This window comes from Dermacentor andersoni, chromosome 11, assembly GCF_023375885.2.
Source record: "Dermacentor andersoni chromosome 11, qqDerAnde1_hic_scaffold, whole genome shotgun sequence".
NCBI lineage: Eukaryota > Metazoa > Arthropoda > Arachnida > Ixodida > Ixodidae > Dermacentor > Dermacentor andersoni.
The window spans coordinates 28759225-28777015 of record NC_092824.1 but is presented as its reverse complement, the minus strand read 5'-3'; the positions used below and the strand labels follow the sequence as shown (position 1 = coordinate 28777015).

General features: G+C 42.9%; 1 long non-coding RNA gene across 1 annotated transcript in view; it reads left to right on the top strand.

Annotated features, from left to right (window-relative positions):
• LOC129387586 (uncharacterized) overlaps nt 1–5033 on the top strand; it is a 71816-nt gene extending 66783 nt beyond the window's left edge. The window contains exon 4 of the long non-coding RNA XR_008614727.2: nt 4858–5033. This is a non-coding gene — a long non-coding RNA (uncharacterized lncRNA). The remainder of the gene's footprint in view (nt 1–4857) is intronic.
• The last annotated feature ends 12758 nt before the right edge of the window (nt 5034–17791 follow it).

The following is a 17791-nucleotide window of genomic DNA, read 5'->3' as shown; positions in this document are numbered from 1 at the left end:
TTGAAAAAAAGTTACCTGGCAAAAAATTTAAATAATTTCCAAGTACTGCCCCATTCCCAGGCCTCATTTCCTGTTTTTTTTTAAAGATTTCCCGTTGAAGCGTAATTTGACCTCCATTCACGCGCTGAGACGTCTCGTGTGGAGATATGGCTGCAACACAGGCTCCATGCCAGACATTCGCAGAATGCCTTCTAGAAATGTGAGACTACAAAGCGTATTTCAATCAATCAGAATACGTAATTTTTCAACGTTCAATTTCTTTTTATTGAGCTCATCCGCGTTATCGTTTGGTCGGCTCTCTGCCCGCGCAAGTATCAATCTCCCGTGTTATCTCTCCTAAGGAACACTCTTCCCTTTTTCGTCAGGTGTGAGTGCCCAAAGAAGCTCGGTGCTATTGCGGGGCTACAAAAACGTTGCAAACGTCATCCCGTAAGATTCAGTAAACTTGAAAATAACCGCACGACAACGATAGACTTACCTTTCTTTAACTGACGCAAAGTGGAATCAGCTAGCGCAAGGCAGGAGCAGTTGGAGATCGCGGGCACAAGCCTTCGTCCTGCAGCTGCCATCAAAAATAGGCTGCTGTTGCTGCTGATGATGATGACATACGTCACATCTGCCGGTGCGGCCAGCGTGCCCTAAACGTCCCGAAATAAGCTACATACTGCTGGCTCCCACAAAAAATGCCACAACGTTTTGCCCTGTGAGATTCAGTACACTCCAAACTAACTGCGCTACAGCGGCCGACCTGTTTTCCGGTAACTTCGTCACAGCGACTTTTGGGGCCAACGTCTCCTATACATACACTGCTTCAAATGTAGCGCACTATGCCAAACAAAACCTTTCCCTTGTTAAATAAAAAAACAAACATGCCCAGCAAACTGTTGGCGCAAGCTACGCAGAAAATGGATACACAGCACGCCGGACCGCCAAACGCTCGGATGTGCAGCCGCCCTGTGGTCTGGCCTCGGTGGCGCGTCGTTTCGTTGTCCCTGAGTAAGGCAATAAAGAAAGGTCGCGTACCATAACTTCCTTTATACGCAAAACGTTTCCGATTACGCGGGAATAAAAAAAAATAAACGTTTATATGTTACCTACATTTCACATTCTTTTCCTAATGCTCGCGTCACTTAACGGATGGTACGAATATTAGGACGTGACGTGTTGCCTCCTGGTAGTTTTCGCCGAGTAAACTCTTGTGCTAAATTTGTTTCCACATGTCTTTACTTTAGTAGGAACACAAAGCGTAATGGATTAGGGCGAGTGTTTAACTTTCTTCTGGGGATCTGGATCGTCTGCTACATCGGTCTCACACCGGCTATTAAGGGCCGATCGAGGCGCCTGTGTAATAGTAAACAGGTCAATCACTTAGACAGTGTAACAGTAAACGGGCTGAAGACGGAGACATTTGCATAAGTAATGAGGCCCGATCATGGAGACAATGTAATAGTATCCTCGATGATGTCGAAGACAACTGTTATTGTAAACAAGGCCGATCGCGGAAACAATGCAGCAGTAAACTGCGCCGATTTCGGAGGCAACCCTTTTAGCAAACCGGGCTGATCAGGCAGGCAGCAGTCACAGTACAGAGGGCCAATAACGTAGGCAGTGTAATAACAATTTTTGTCGATCATGACGGCAGGGTAAGAGAAAACTGAGTCGAGCATGGAGACGATGTTATAGTCAACTCGGCTGAATTGACTATAACATCGTCTCCATGATCGACTCAGTTTTCTCTTACCCTGCTGTCATGATCGACAAAAATCGACACGTGTACGGCTGTACACGGAGACAGCGTAAAAGTAAACTTTACCGATGATGGAGCACAGCAGCGAACTGAGCCGATCACGGTGATAGTGAAACAGTGAAGTTTTCCGACCATAGAAAGAATGTAACAGAAAACACCGTCGATCATGCAACATGTGTAATTGTAAACATGGCTGATCACAGATACAATGTCAAAGTAAATTTTGCCGATAAAGGAGAGAATGTGATGCAAACTGGGTCCATCACGGTGGCAGTGTAAAATAAGCCGGGCCGATCGCGGAGATAGTACAATTGAAAACAGAGGCGATCAAGTAGTTAGGGTAACATGAATCTAGGTTAATCATGAAGACAGTGCAACACTTAACTGGGCCGATCACGAGACAGTGCAATAAGAAACTAGGCAAATCGCGGAGACAGTATCATTGTAAACTGCGCCCATCACAGAGAAAGCTCCCTTAGTAAAACGGCGGATCATGCAGACAATTTAATATGAAGCTGAGCAGATCAGGCTGAAAATGTAAATTCCTCTGATCACGTAGACAACTCTTGAAGTAAAAGGCCGATCACGAAGGTTGTGTACTAGCACGCTGGGCTGATAACCTAAACAATGCGCCTCTTTGATTATCCTGTCCCTGACTGTTCGCAAACTGTCTACGGCTTCCGGTCTGACTAGACCTGAATAAAAGGTACGTCACAGCCACGTGATCCAGCTGTCAGGGACTGTCGCAGGTTTCGCTCGAAAGCTTTATGACCGGAAGTCTTCCTCCTGGCTGCCGTCGACTGCTATTAGCTAACCGCACTACCCAGCGAATTCATTAGCGTGGCCTCCAAGATGGTCACGCTAATGACCATCTCGGCACTCTCGCTATTCGTGCCGCTTAACAACAGTAATTACGCTAGCTCAGTGTCTGTAAAATTTATAGCGGAATTCCCGCGAACGCAGAAAGCACCCGCCGTTATGCTTCAAGCTCGTCAGACCGTCTACGATACGGGATATGGGTATCTACGACAGAGCATGTCTGCACCATCTACAAATCCTACACTCCTAAATGCACACAATTTAAATTGAAAGCAGAAGGACTAATCGGCGAAGGTACGATTGTGTACCAATCCCGCTACTACAAGCGAGAAAAATCCGATATGCGATACATGCTTCTTCGTAAACAAACTTCACTCGCTTTAAAAGAGAAATCCACAATACACATGCAGCAATGAGCATGGCAGATTTTGCGAAACTCATGAAGGAAAGCATGACTGTGGGGCTCAGTGTTGTGCTTACCTTCTAAAGTACGAAGACTAACAGTGCAGCATTTTCACGGTTCATGAAAAGCACGAATGAAGGCACTCAAAGCACCGACGTAACAGACGCGATAGCTGCTGAGTGCACAATACATGCCACCTGGAACTCGCAAAATCCGCAGAAGTACACGGCAACTTTGAAAACATGGCAGGAAACGCCACGAGCATCTTTTTCACACAGCCTTTCACTCTTAGCTTCTTGGGATGGCCCAAGCAAAGATCTGACCACTACGCGGACAACAAACGCAATTCTGGCAGCTCTTAGAGTGCAGGTTAAACCTTCCGAAGCTGTACGAACAAAATCTTATGCCCCATAACAGTCTCAAGCAGTCCAGCGCTGTCAGAGGCTCGTAATCGCACAAGCTCAGTCAGGCTGTAAACTTCGCCGATCACGGAGATATATCTTATAGTAAAAAGGCCGATTATGGAAACAGTGTAATACCAAGCTCGGCAGAAGGCGGAGACAGTGCAATTGTAAATTGCGCCAATTACAAAGAAGTTCTAAATGTAAAAACTTATGAGCCAATCCACTCTGCGAAGGTGTTTTACCAGCGAAGCTGTTCAGCACATGACACGCAGGTGACACATAATTTTGAAGAAAGCTACGAACTCATTGATTCTCTTCATCGGTGGTCATTATTTCAATCACAACTGCAATCACATTGTCTCATAATGACTAATCGATGCACGTGGGCCGATGGTTGGTTGGGTGAGCCGGATTGGTGGGGCTTCGCAAGGGATGTCTGCAGCACGGAACGCGTAAATCGCTCCCTATTGGGTAACAACTCATCCACATTGAAATAACCGACAACGACAACAGGGGTAGTGTCATCGCAGCTAATTATCGCAAAGTGAGCAGCCATGAACATTACAGGACTATGAGTCATTTGCTTGTTTTTTACCTGCTTACATGGGTATGAGTGATTCCTCACGGCGGTCATTGATGAATCTGTTTTCAATCATTCATTATTAGCCATTGATGATGACAGTCTTGGACATGCTGTTCTCTATGTAGTATGCGGGATTAGAAAGAATTTAAGCCCTGTTCGCTTCACATTGTTGAGTGTTTGTAGCCTCTGCCTTACGGGGCTATGGGCCACTGCACAGTTGCTTACCTACGGAAGTATGAATGCTTACGCGTGTATGAGTCGTTGATGATGATATTTTTTGTTTACGTAGAAAAAAATTGTACGGAAGTCCAGCCATATACAGCTTCGCTATAAAAGGCAATCGCGAAGACAATGTAATAGCAAACTGGGCAGATCATGCACAGAGTGTATTGGTAAACTGAACCGATGACGGGTACAGCTCTCATACTACACAGCTTATCACGGAATCAGTGTTATATCAATCTGGGGACATTACGCAGAGAATGTTTATGTAAAGTGGGCCGAGCACTGAAACAGTAATAAAGACTGGAGTGATTCCAGTGATGATGTCATCATAATTAGATAGATTCTGAAACGAGTGACCTTCGTGGTTGCGTGTGTAAATTGCCGGGGATTCTCTTCGTCTTTCCGTGTAGGAAAGCGTTCAATACTCTGCTAAATGCCGCGAAGAATACGAACACTTAAGTACTCATTACTAAGAAGCCAAGTGTCAGAAAACATCTGGCGTTGTAGAACCTGAGCTGTTGCTCGGGTGTACTTGCACATCAATCGAAATCGCATGCGGGGTGTGGTTGTAGGAATAACATTTCTTTTTACTTGTTGCAAACAAAATTAAGGCTCCGCCTGACTTTCCAGCAAGTGTGTTGATACGGCGTAATATTTGTTCTTACGTTTTCTACAGGTGGTCGTCGTTTACACTTTGGACCAATTCGTCAAACGCTTACCCGAGTAACTGCAGAACGGCTTTCTGAGGGCGCGCCTCGCACACAGCGCGGAACGATCTCCTACTCGCAAGCAAAAGCCAGGATTTTGCATCTAAATAACAAATTCAAGGGCGCACAACGTCCTTACGATTCCTTTTGTGTGTGTGTCCTCGTTCTTGGGGGAGGGGGGGATAGTGGGCTAGTTTGAGAGTGCTATGACGGGAGTATCTTTTGCCCCATTTTTCTTATAAACGGAGTGGATGTATACAGGACTCACGACCCTGCGGTGCTTTATTTTCAGTAGAATTCGGATACTTAAGGTTAACCCAGCAAAGCCGAAAGAAAATGCACACCAACTGGAAAAATTGCCCACTCTTCTGAAAACTTTTGATCTATACTTTCCACAAGTGTCCCCTCAAGACCTCAATGCTAATATTCCTAACCAGCGCTGCAAAACCTGCAGCTAATGCGCCACTAGAAGTGCGCCATTTTATTCCTTACGCGTAAGTATAGAGGTTTGCACTGTACAGCGCTTACATTCCAGGTATTTACGGCCCGGCACTACAGACCTGTACCTAGCGGGCTCCGAAATTGCTTGCCGATTCCACTCCTGTGTGCAGGATTTTCCTGCTTTCTATCACATATGCGCTTTATTATAAATACTTTGCTCTTTAACAGAAGTGTGCAGACAATCGAAACTTTCAATAAAGAATCAAATGAGCTCATATTCAAATGGCTCTAAGTATCGCACAGTCACTATTCTGAAATATGAATATTTTAATTGTGATAGGAATTATAAGGACACTCCAGGTGCATTTTTTCCATCGTCCTGGCCGTGATGTTCCGTATAATGCCCAAGTGCGGTAACACCGTGGTCACGTGGGGTATGCAGCCTGACTTCATCTCGCGCACGCAAGGGAGCAAGGCGGGAAGGAAACACGCAGTCTTCCACTCCGTATGATGTGGCCGCACGAGCATTATCTTGAAAGCGATCTGGAGCAAGTAGTGAGCCGAGTGGTAGTGCGGGCCCTACCTCGAAAGCGATCTTTATTGAGTGCAGAGTCTAGGCCTCCGAAGGCCCATAGCTTCGTGTACGCCGTGTTGTCGCCGCATAGTTCCCGTTGAAGCGACAGGCAGCACGCAGGTCAATTCGCTCGCTGTTGCTGTCGCTCTTCCCCACGTCCTCGTTTTGACAGCGAGGGCTTGCACTCATCGAGTAAGATTTATTTCTGTCTGCCAGCATTGCGCGAAAAATTGCCCTTCTATTACGGCAAAACTTGCTGTTATTTTTGACTGAACACTCTTCTGTAAATAAAAAGCAGTCATTTCTATAGCACAGACAGCCATAAGACAGAGACCGTACTACAATATGAGAGTGCTTTCGTCTTTAGAAAACGGATGGTTCTCTATTCTGAATCTGTACGATGCGGTTCAACCGTTACAATACAGGTGCTTCCCGTATTTGGAAAACGGAAGAATGCGTTCTGAATCAGTGCTATGCGGTCGAACAGTTAAAACACCGGTGTTGCTTGCAATACGTTTCAGATCACATTCATTGTTTGGAGAAGTTACTTACGGGAACGAATGTGCCGGAGACGCGTGAGTGTGAGCCGAATTTTATCGCTGCGCTCTCTGCCAAGATCAGCCACGCTGACCTCTGCATTCGGAAAATGCATGCGTGATCCACGCTTTCCGGTGGTCTTGAACGCAAATGATAGCGTGGCGGAACCCTGCTGATAGCGCAGAGATACAATTTGGCCGACGCTCTCACGTGCTGTGAACTTTTGAATTCGATAGTACATGTCCTATAATGCAAATGTCATGAAGACAGTTAATACCAGTAGCAAGAGGTCGCTAGTGAGGAAATTGTCTGGCCTACACCTTTACATAGCTGAAAAGGTACAATACTTTTCATTTTGTGCTATGCGTGAATTGCACATATGTAAAAATAGGTGCAAAATTTAGTCAAGTTATTTAGATCGAGAAGCAATTTTATGTTGTTCAACCACTCGCCTTACACTCTTTGCTGGTGAAAGTTGGTATTGACTCCACGTGCCTTACATGTATAAAATTGCTCCTAATAAAAGAAACAAATTGTACTGGTAAATTTTCATGCAAACGAAAGCGGCGAGAAAGATAATCACAGAACACAACAATGCGATAAGTCCTGCATTAGAAAACATGAGCCTGGATCAAGAGTGTTGGAACAGGGGATCTTGATGCAGCCGACATTTCAAAAAGGCCACTTGTCTTCAGAGCAGCAACTAATTTTCTTGGCAGCGTTTTTATGTGTGCATAGCTCATTTACCTCTACGCTCATTCGCGGAGAAGAAGCTGGTGCATATAGTAGGTGAAATAAAGGCAGGAAGGGTGTGATTAGCAGTTATTCTGTTGCAGTGACTAGGGGCCCTGCATTCAGTTCTTACCAAAGTTGGAATAGCCAAATCAGACAAGGATCTACATACGTAAGCAAGTATTAATCCAGTTGAGCTAGTCTTCTCAGAAATCTAAATAAGAATTAACCTAGTTTGCACATGTGGAAGACAAGTAATGAAGAATTAAGGAATACAAACCTTGCATCAAGATGCTTTTCATTAAAAGAGCCCTGAACGACCTTTGTCGAAGTAAAGAGGTACAGTTGAAGTTAAAATGGGCTTTTTCAGAAGTACCCTGCCTCAAAAAGTATTTCGATGCGTTCAGCAGAAGCGGAGCTACTCGCCGTCAACCACCCTCTTCGCTGCGCTGCCGTTCCTTGTTCAATGCCTTGAACTGCGAAGGACATATACGGCTGAAGGGGACGCGCGCACAACGCGCCTTGTATATCTCACCGTGGTGCGCAGTTCAAATTAACTTTTGGACGTCAAGGTAGACGGCACTCCTCGCAATTTACGCGCCTACTACGCGCCAGACTTAAGCCAAGCACGGTTGTCCTCAGCGAGCTGCATTGCGCTTAGCCAGAGGACTCGTGGCGGCACACCGTGGGACCGCGGTATCTGCGCTACGTAAAAGACCGCATCTACATGCTACTGTAGCGCGCATGCGCAGCGTTTGATTTCTGTACGACAGGGCTTGAGTGCGTATTCGTGCTCATATGCTACAGTTAGAGTGATCCTAGTTCACTCTACTACAAGATGACCATGCTAGGTGGTGCAGACCGCCATTCTCCTTCACCTGCTTCACTGACGGATAGTAGCGGCATCCAGCTTGCGCATTTTTGACGCGCTGTCAATTAGGATCAGCAACGAGTGATCGCCCGCTGGTTAGCGTGCCTGTCGTCTAAGCTTATGTTTCACGTGGTTCGAGGCCAGTTGAGCGTTAAAAACTAGTCGAAATTAGCGAGGCCCGCCGGCAGAGTGCCCATAGTTTAATTCCTACGCGGGCGGCCTTGGCAGAGCGTACTTAGGCAGGCGATAGTCGACTTCGTCCGGAAACACGTATGTATCCTCTAAGCTCGATAGCACATTTTCGTTTACTGCAGCCAGCTTTGGGAATTAAGCAATAAATGTGCCCAGTAACAGTAGTATAATGTGCGCTCGTATAACTGGTCTTCTTGATCGACGTGAGCTATTGGCCAATAGCAACCGCGCATGGGGCTCCGCTTTCTTATGAAATAAAGCGCCCACTTTTTAGGCATTACGATTTACTATTATTTACTGCAATACATTAGTAGTAATTAGGATTAGGCCCCTTTATTATCAGAGGAAATGGCAAATGAAGGCAGATTATGATTACACATATTGTTGTAAGCCGATGAAAAAAAATACATATTGACCAAGTAATTATAGATGAGGACACAAAAATAATCTGAGTATGAATGCGAAATAGCAAAGGACAGCCCCTGAAAAATGTGGCGCGGCCAATATAATAACCAGGTACAGGATTGGGAATAGTCGAACGCTGTTCATATTGATGCCACTGCTGAGGACTTCACCTTTGTTTTTTTTTTATTTTTTTTTGTTGAGCTTGTCTTACATCAACAAGGAAATGGGTCTATTTCCAAACATGTCTCAGTTCAAATGCTCTTAAAAACTTCGATTTTATTTGAATGAAAGAGAAGGTTATGGGCAGTTATGCTGGGTGAGTGTTTCTTCAGCGGCACCATTCACAGGTGCAAGCTTAAATTTAATGATCTCGATGGACCTTTGTTCCTGGGACATCATTATTTGCTTTATATAGACACAGATGCCTTCACATTATGTAGTTTGGCAGGGGTGCCAGCAAGCTACAATATATTTCTTGGAACAATCAAAAGTGAAGTTTGGTAACAATGAGTGAAAGAAACGAACAACATTCTACAATACCAATTCAAGTCCTCCAAAAATCTGATAAATTAATACACGCCCCCGCCAATGCAGAAAAAAAGTACGCAACCACATTCTCGCTTATGGTGTCAATCATGCTATTATAACACTAGGCATTAAGTGAGTAGAAAAAGATCAGAGGGCTCGGTTCATTTTGTGAGAACATCAAGTGTTCTTTGCAATTATGTTGGATTGCAATTCTAATAGGCGCAGTTCCTGAGATGGTTACCAATGCATAAGAAAACAGGTGACATTCTGTGCAGCAGAACATTGCCGATGAAGTGTCATGCACACAAATGCCATTTTTCATTTAAAATGACATACTGCTGTAAAATCTTGCGCAGAAGCGCCAACCTTGGAATTAGAAAAAAAAAACGCCACAGTTGAAAGCAACAGGGGTTAACTTCATGGGAAAATGCTGAAGATTATTTGGTTATTCAGTTTATTTAGCATACAATAAAGATTCAGATTTTTCTCTACATGTGGTCTAAACAGGCACCCTTCTTTTACCGTCGTAGAAAATAATGATCTGTGCCTAAGAAGAGGAGAATTATCCGGACGTTTATGAAGAAGTATACCCCACATTGGGACGTCTCACTTCAAATTCCAATCTCGTGGAGGATACAAACTGATTGCTAGTGCTAAGGCCTCTGCACTAGCAGCTGCACATAACATGGCGGTTGTAATCAGGTTTCCACTAGCTGTGATTACTATAATCTGTCTTCAATGCACAAAAACGTAGGTAGAATTTATTTAGGCAAGTTAAACTGTCTAATTATTTTTTCTCATATGACGGCATTGTATTTGAATATCCTGCAAATAAGTGAAGTGCTATGTGCCGTTCGATAGACTGAAACACTTTGACAAACCTTAATCTGCACCTAGGTCATGACGAGAGGTAAATAGCTCATTCTCTGTGAACTAGAGAACCTGTCAAGTGTAAAGGTTCGGAAAGCGCAGTTTAGTATCAGTTGCGAAAGTTTTCATTTTAAACTGCAGACAGGTAATTCCTAGGCAGATTTTAAAAAAACGCAAAAGCCTTTCTTTCGTTGAAAGGTGCCGAAACCTATGGCCATAACAAGTGCGGTATGACCTTCATTCCCAAATGAAGCAAGCACCACCACCCTAGGAGTATGTGCCTTCTCTCTTAACTTCGCTGCGAAAGAACGTTAGTGTGGGATGGTTCGGTCGGCAGAGAAAATGATATCTAGAGCAATACAGAATCGTAAACACTCTGATCTCGTTGCTTCCTCTGCTGTTTAACCATCATCACGTTTTATAGTAAGAAGATGCGGAATAAATGCAACGTGCATAATCCACGGCACCACCCCTTTGGAGACATTTAGCAGCCCGAGTTATCGAAGATTCCAGATTTAGATGACACGACCGATTTTATTCCACTGCGAGAATGGCACCATCCCAATCATTCTGGCGTTTGGTACTATATTGTTATTGGTCGTCGACTATTGGGTACTATATCGTCTTCGGCTTTGCGACAAATCGCGAGTACGCCCTGGATGTACGTCACATAGGACCCGGTGGAAGTCTGAACTGCTTAACGCATGCTTCACCTCCACCGCGGGTCGTCCCGATCATGCACATCTATTTTGGGGATGGGCCCACGTATCGGGAGTGCCTAACACCTTCTTCACCTCTCCCGCTGGTCGGCTCGGCATTGTACTATTTTCTGGATCGGACCACGTATGCAGAATGCTTAAAGGCTGCATCACCTACGCCGCGAGTTGGCCCGATATTGCACATCTTTAAGCTCCTTCTTGAGGATGAAGAGAAAACAATCAACTGAAAACAAACTCTTTTATGCATGAGAATTTGACAAAGAGAAACAAGGAGTTGCTTAAAGACGCAAAGAAGTGGGCGAAGAACAACTTTAACTATGTGGGGCACAGAAATAGGAGAATTATTTTCTGAAAGCGAGAGGGAACAAACGCGGTTCGCTTTGCTTGCATAGCTGATTTGAATAAGATGGTATAGTTTGTTCTCTCATCCTTGTTTGTCAGTTTTCCAAGTTACCATGCAAAGTGCACTTTGGTGATTGCACAGGGCGATAAATGCTTCTTGTTGTGTAATGCCACGTGATCTTTTCGATGTTTGTGGGTTTCAGAATTTACAATCTTTCAGTGTGTTTTATTTAAATACTCGGTCTGCGGTATCTAAGCACACCAATCTGGAGTTGCTTTTTACGCAACTAGGTTTTTCTTTTGATGTGGTCATGGTGACGGAAACCTGATATAGTGAGCGTAGCAGTTTAGTCAAGCTTCTGTTATATGAGACGTTTGTTCTGAACAGCACGAATAGTCTTGGTGGTGGCATACTATTCGTCGTAAAAAAGCGCTTTCACTGTGATGTCTTGTCTGAATTTTCTGTAATCAACCCTGATTATGAAATTCTCTCCCCTCCTATCAAAAACAAGGTTGTGGCCATCATTTATCGCCCGACAAACTGAAATTTGAAATCCTTCTTCGCTATTCTTGACCTTCTCTTGTCCTTCATAAGTGAAAACAAATACGACGTGATTGGTGACTTCAATATTAATTTCCTTGGAGATTACCCCACAAAAGAAGAATTCGAAAATCTATCCAGACATTTTGCCCTCTTAAACGTGATATGCAATCCTACACGTGTTACAGTGCAGAGTGAATGACTTATTGATATACTGATAACCAATATGCACATGCCTATTCTGAAAGGAGGCGTAATAAATACTGATATAAGTGACCACCGCGGCGTTTTTATGTGTGTTCAGAAAAGTAGATATCCAGATACAATAAGGATATCAAAGGTATTTCAATGTATCTAAAAAAAAAACCTCAACAATTTCAGAGAGCATGCTGGTAATCATGACTGCAGCGATGTTCTTAAAGAAACAAGTGCCAAAGGGATTATGCTTCGTTTTTAATGGCTTTTTATTGCGTATACAACGAGTTCCCTTATAAAGATGCATAGGAACAAAGGAACATTAGGAAGCAATCGATCGCACCTGAATTACCGAAGAAAATTTACAAAAGGATAGGCTTTATAAGAAGTTTGAAAAAACTCTAGACCCTGAGATGCTTAAAGCTTTGAAGTGTTTAGATATAAACTGACGGCAGAAATACAAAGTACACGTCATCGATATTTCTGTAACCAATTTTTCTGCTTGTTGAATAAGTCGGATGCATTACGGAGGAAGCTGAGGGGACTTCTAAACAGACCAACAGGCCCAAGCCCAGTAACAAAAATGCAGACTCAAGATAAGGAACTCACAGGCACTGATTTACCTAACGCATTCAACCGTTACTTTACACAGATAATTAGCAATTTCGTTGATTCTAATACTTTTCTTATAAGAAACGAGAAGTGAGTGTTCTTAACGCCAATATCAGAATCCGAGGTCACGTTGTGTTTTCATGGGGCTAAATAATAACAAATGTGGTGGCACAGACGCCATTGTAATGAAACCAGCGTATTTTGTGACAGGAGACAAAGAAGAGTGTGTAGCTCAAATATATAATCTTTGCGTATCTTAAGGAACATTTCCGGGCAACTGCGACTCGCCAAAGTGAGCGTAATGCACCAAAAAGGAAGTAATATTGATTTTACAAATTTTACACCCGTGTCCATACTACCCGTTTTCTCAAAAGGATATGAAAAATGGTTCTTACCAAAATAACAAATTTTAGCGAACAATGCATGGTCATTCACCGTGGACAGTATGTCTTCCGGGATTATCGATCAGCAGAAATGGCACTGCTAGAACAAAAAAAAAATTATTCCGCAACCGCTCGAAAATAAAGAAGTAGCCGCTGGAATATACGAGCATTTTGCAAAAGCTTTCGAATATTTCAATCACTCCATCCTGATTAAAAAAGGTGAAATGTACGGACTTCGCAGAACGGTTCTACCACTTCTGACGTTCTACCCTAGTGAGCACAAGCAGTACGTGTCTTTTAATAGCTACTCTTCTAATATACTGCCCATTTCTGCTGGCGTACCTCAAGGGAGTATTCTGGGCCCATTCCTGTTTAACTTACACTTGATTGACATTGTTAACGGCGATCCGATGGTAAAATTTGTCGTTTACGCTAATGATGTGACACTGTTATTCTCTGCAGGAATACGGATGAGCTCATTATGAGAGCGAACAGAAAGCTTGTGGAACTAGATACATGAGCGCAACCTAACTAATTGAAAATAAAGCTTATTAAAACGAAGGCTGTCATATACCGTGCGAAAAACAAGAAGATTAACATTATCTTGCACATTATTCTGCACAGCGCAAAGATAAAAACACTAAGCTTAATTAAAATGCTTTGAGGCTTTTTAAGTGAAAATATGACCTGGGACATTCGTATCGACCACGTTGTGCCAGAATTGTCCCGCATCGTTGGACTGACGTTCGCCAACACATATATTCTACCGCCCAAGGTTAAGCTTCTACTGTACAATGCGCTATTCTACTCATTAATGAAATATTTCTAATTAGTTTGGGGGAACACAAGAAAAGGTAATTTCCAAAGAATCATGATAGTGCAGCAAAAGATGTTAAGAAATCTTTAAAACGTTCCCAAGAGTCCCCCTTCCGTTTTTGAAGTACTGTACAATAAAAATAGACGAGCTATATATCTATTCCTTGCGCTCGCGTTATAAGCTTGAAGTAAAAAAATTAGCAGCTATTGCCAACTACGGTTGGCATCGCTTTCTGAAAGGACCACGCATTATGAGAGTCGAAGCACACAGCCATGGCTAATCAAAGCGTCCAGAACCGGATATGGGCTACAAACGACAAACAAAATGCTACCGCATTTGCTAAATTTCTTCCCTAACAACGGATTCAGTCCCGAAACAGCGTCGAAGCAGGAACTCAAATTGTTGTTCTGTTGGAAAACTCCTTTCTCATGAGAGAATTTCATGTGGTTTTTGATCAATGCGCATCTACGCTATACGCACTGCAAAGTAACGATATGCTGTTCATACTACACAGCGCGTTTTTTTTCTCGTCAATTCCTTCATTATGTAGCACTTTCTGCTTGCACTTTCTTCATGTTTGTAAGTTTCCTTTCACATTGGTTTGGACGCAGTTCAAAAGCTTTTTATTTTTATAGTCCGTTATTCACGCTGTTGTGGAATAGTTATTGATTCATTACTATTTGTTTGTGGTTTTTATGTTGCTATGCCAAAAATGTTCTGTTTCTTGTATTTTGTACTCTGGGGAGCTGGGAACTAGTCAAGCTTACTTGTCAGCCTTTTCCCGCACTCCCTCAAATGATGATTGAAATAAAGGATATTACTATTATTATAACTACAGACGCTGTTGTTATCGCCAACGTGACGTAACGTGTGGGTGCGTTAACGCTACGGCTGACTATATCTGAGCCATAAGAAGCACATTGACGCCGGTTTGGAGCCATGGGTATGCGCCACTTGGTCTGAGGTACACTCTTAAAAAAAAGGTAGTTTCAACTGACTCTTTTCGCGGTGTATCTGCTCGTCGCACGTATGATGACCTTTTGGGTGGTAACACGGACTCTCTTGGAAATACAGTACCGGCGACTTCCTCACAGTACCGGTGACTCTCTGCCACAAGACCTACTGAGGTGTATGTATTACTCCCAAAGCAGGAGTTGATGCGACTACCTCAGTGGTCCATGCAAGCACCCCTTGGTAGTCAGAGAACCCCTTTGGAATGGCAACAATGACCCTTCCTAGGGCAGGCATCTGCAGACTGACAATAGTGGTGTACATGACTACCATCGCAAGAGTTGGTGAAACTACGCCTTGGTATTTATCGGAACCCCTTTGGAATGGCAACAATGACCCTTCCTAGGGTAGTCATCTGAAGGCTGACAATAGTAATGTACATGACTACCATCGCAAGGATTGGTGAAACTACCCCTTGGTAGTTAGCGGAACCCCTTTGGGATGGCAACAATGACCTTCCTAGGGTAGTCATCTGCAGACTGACAATGGTGGTGTACGTGAATACCATCGCAAGGATTGGTGAAACTACCCCTTGGTAGTTAACGGAAACGCTTTGGAATGGCAACAATGACCCTTCCTAGGGTAGTCATCTGAAGACTGACAATAGTGGTGTACATGATTACCATCGCAAGGGTTGGTGAAACTACCCCTTGGTATTCAGCCGAACCCCTTTTTAATGGCAACAATGACCTTCCTAGGGTAGTCATCTGAAGACTGACAATGGTGGTGTATATGACTACCATCGCAAAGGTTGGTGAAACTACCTCCTGCTACTTAACCAGACCCTTTGCCCCAACTGCTGTGACCTCTGCCTAGGTAGTCAATAGACTGTCTCTACGCTAAGATGGAAGCTCACAACATAATATATTTTAGTTTGCACGTGCAACAACTGCCTATTTATTCAGCCGCACTTTGATGGTATGATAAACTGCAACACTATAAACAACTAAAAAAAAACTTAGCACATAGCACTAGAGTGAGTGAAATAACAAGATCAAATATTTCACTACTATCACTGTATTAACCTCAAATGCATCAATGTACTATACATGGCGAAAACAGAAGACAACAGTCTGATTTGCTAAATTGGAATAAATGGCCAACCTTGAGGAACACTGTTTCAGTTTACAAGGCATAATAAACAGCTGCAATATGTCCAAGCTTATCAGGTAATGTAGCATTGCAGGCATTTAAACAAGGATTTAATCCTTTGCCACAACAAAGGCTCAGTTATTTCAATATGCCATTCAGGCATACGTGGAGAGAGTAATTAAAATTAAATATTGACATTAACCGACAAATTTACAATCTCACCAAATCAAAGCAATCATACAGCATCGATGCTAATGGAAGAAAACAAATATGCATAAAGACCACATAAATGCAAAACCGCTCATTATAAATAGCGTCAGTTCAATATCCCCGTGGTGCCTGCATAGTAAGTACATCCCATAATGTTGCAAAAGTGCAACTTCGTGGCCATCCGTTCATCCAATTTGTCAAAAAAGACTGTTGTCTCACCTCCTAAATGTTTCCGTTAGCACTGCCTTCATGTTTGCGTCAGATGCTGCCTGCTCCGGTTAATGATCGGAAAGAACAGCACAAATGTTACAACTTGGTCAAAATTTTATTCATTAAGAATATCCACACATCATAGCAAACTTTAGCAAGAGCACATATAGCGATCAGAAGCAACACTTAATTCTTATAAGCAGAGCATCCAGCTTACAGCAGGATGAGAAGAGCCTGAGAATAGCTATGATGCATCCGTTGATGTTCTCTTAGAACGAACCACAAATGGCCTTGCCATCAGTGTATATATTGAGCCCACACATGTGTATACACAATAGGCAGAACATATTCAAATAAGTATAAGGATATAAGCATAAGTTTACTTTCTTGATTCAATTCGAGGGTAGGGTTTTGGCAAAATACTGCCTGCCCAGCTTGACTGTGTCCAGAAAACCCCTACAAGCAGTAGCACACGAGTGGTAGAGGAAATATTCAACAGACACACATAGAATAGTCACATTCAATAAAGAGAATCATTCACCATTTATTCATACAGTCTACTAATCTTTACACAAAATTTGAACAATAAAATCGAAATGCTTAAATGGTCATACATATGTTACGAAATAATAAAAGTAATTATCAAGCAAACATGTGGCATCTGATAGCAAAGACATAAAGTCCCATTTCAAGAAAATACTTCCGCAGCTCAGCTTTGGTATATCCTTTTCTATTTTATACGTGTTTAGAACATGTGGCAGGCTACAAGACAAAATTTGTAATTTATAATTACCACGAAAACATGGTATATTCAAAGTATTTATAGGTCTTGTGTGAATGTTACCATGACGCATGTCCAAAGATGCCAGAGTAGAATGAAAATCGGCGGTGGATGCCGTTGAAAAATAATTTTTCGTAACAAGCTAAAGTTATGCAAGTGATTGACGCGGACAATATTATGTGCTTCAAAAGCATACTTAGAGGTAGTTGTATTATCCACTTCGGCGATTATTCAAACAATTTTCTTTTGCAATACGAGAACTTTATGTTTGTTTTGTTCATTGTGGCCCATACTAAACTGCAGTAGTTAAGGTGAGGATATACATGGCTTCACTTTGCTGTGTGTAATTTGAGACAACAGCTGTGTTCCAATAATGAGGCCCACTGCTGTGAACTTATAGCATAATGCCCTCCAATATCACATTTTCACATGAAATCTACAGAATATTTCTATTATACATGAATGAAATGCAAGCTGTGATTCTATGGGGGAATTGCGCTGAGCTAATGCCTTCTAAGCAATCTGCGTGTGAATGACAGCATCATTAACAGGACTACCCTGCTGCTTTGCAAGGAGTCACTCCATCTCAGTGACATCAAAAGCGGGTTGTGCGCATCACAAAGATGAGACAAAGTTCCAAATAAGGGCCAGAATTATGTAGTATCATTTATTGACCAAATAATGCTCACTGTGTTCTGTGAAGTTAACAACGCCACACCAAACAGCGAATTATATTGGCCGCCGGCAACTCAGTGCAGTGACGTACAACGTCTAGCAACTGCCTCATAACACATGATCCTGAAGTAATACTGTACTGGCACTTTCGTTTTGCAGCAAGCA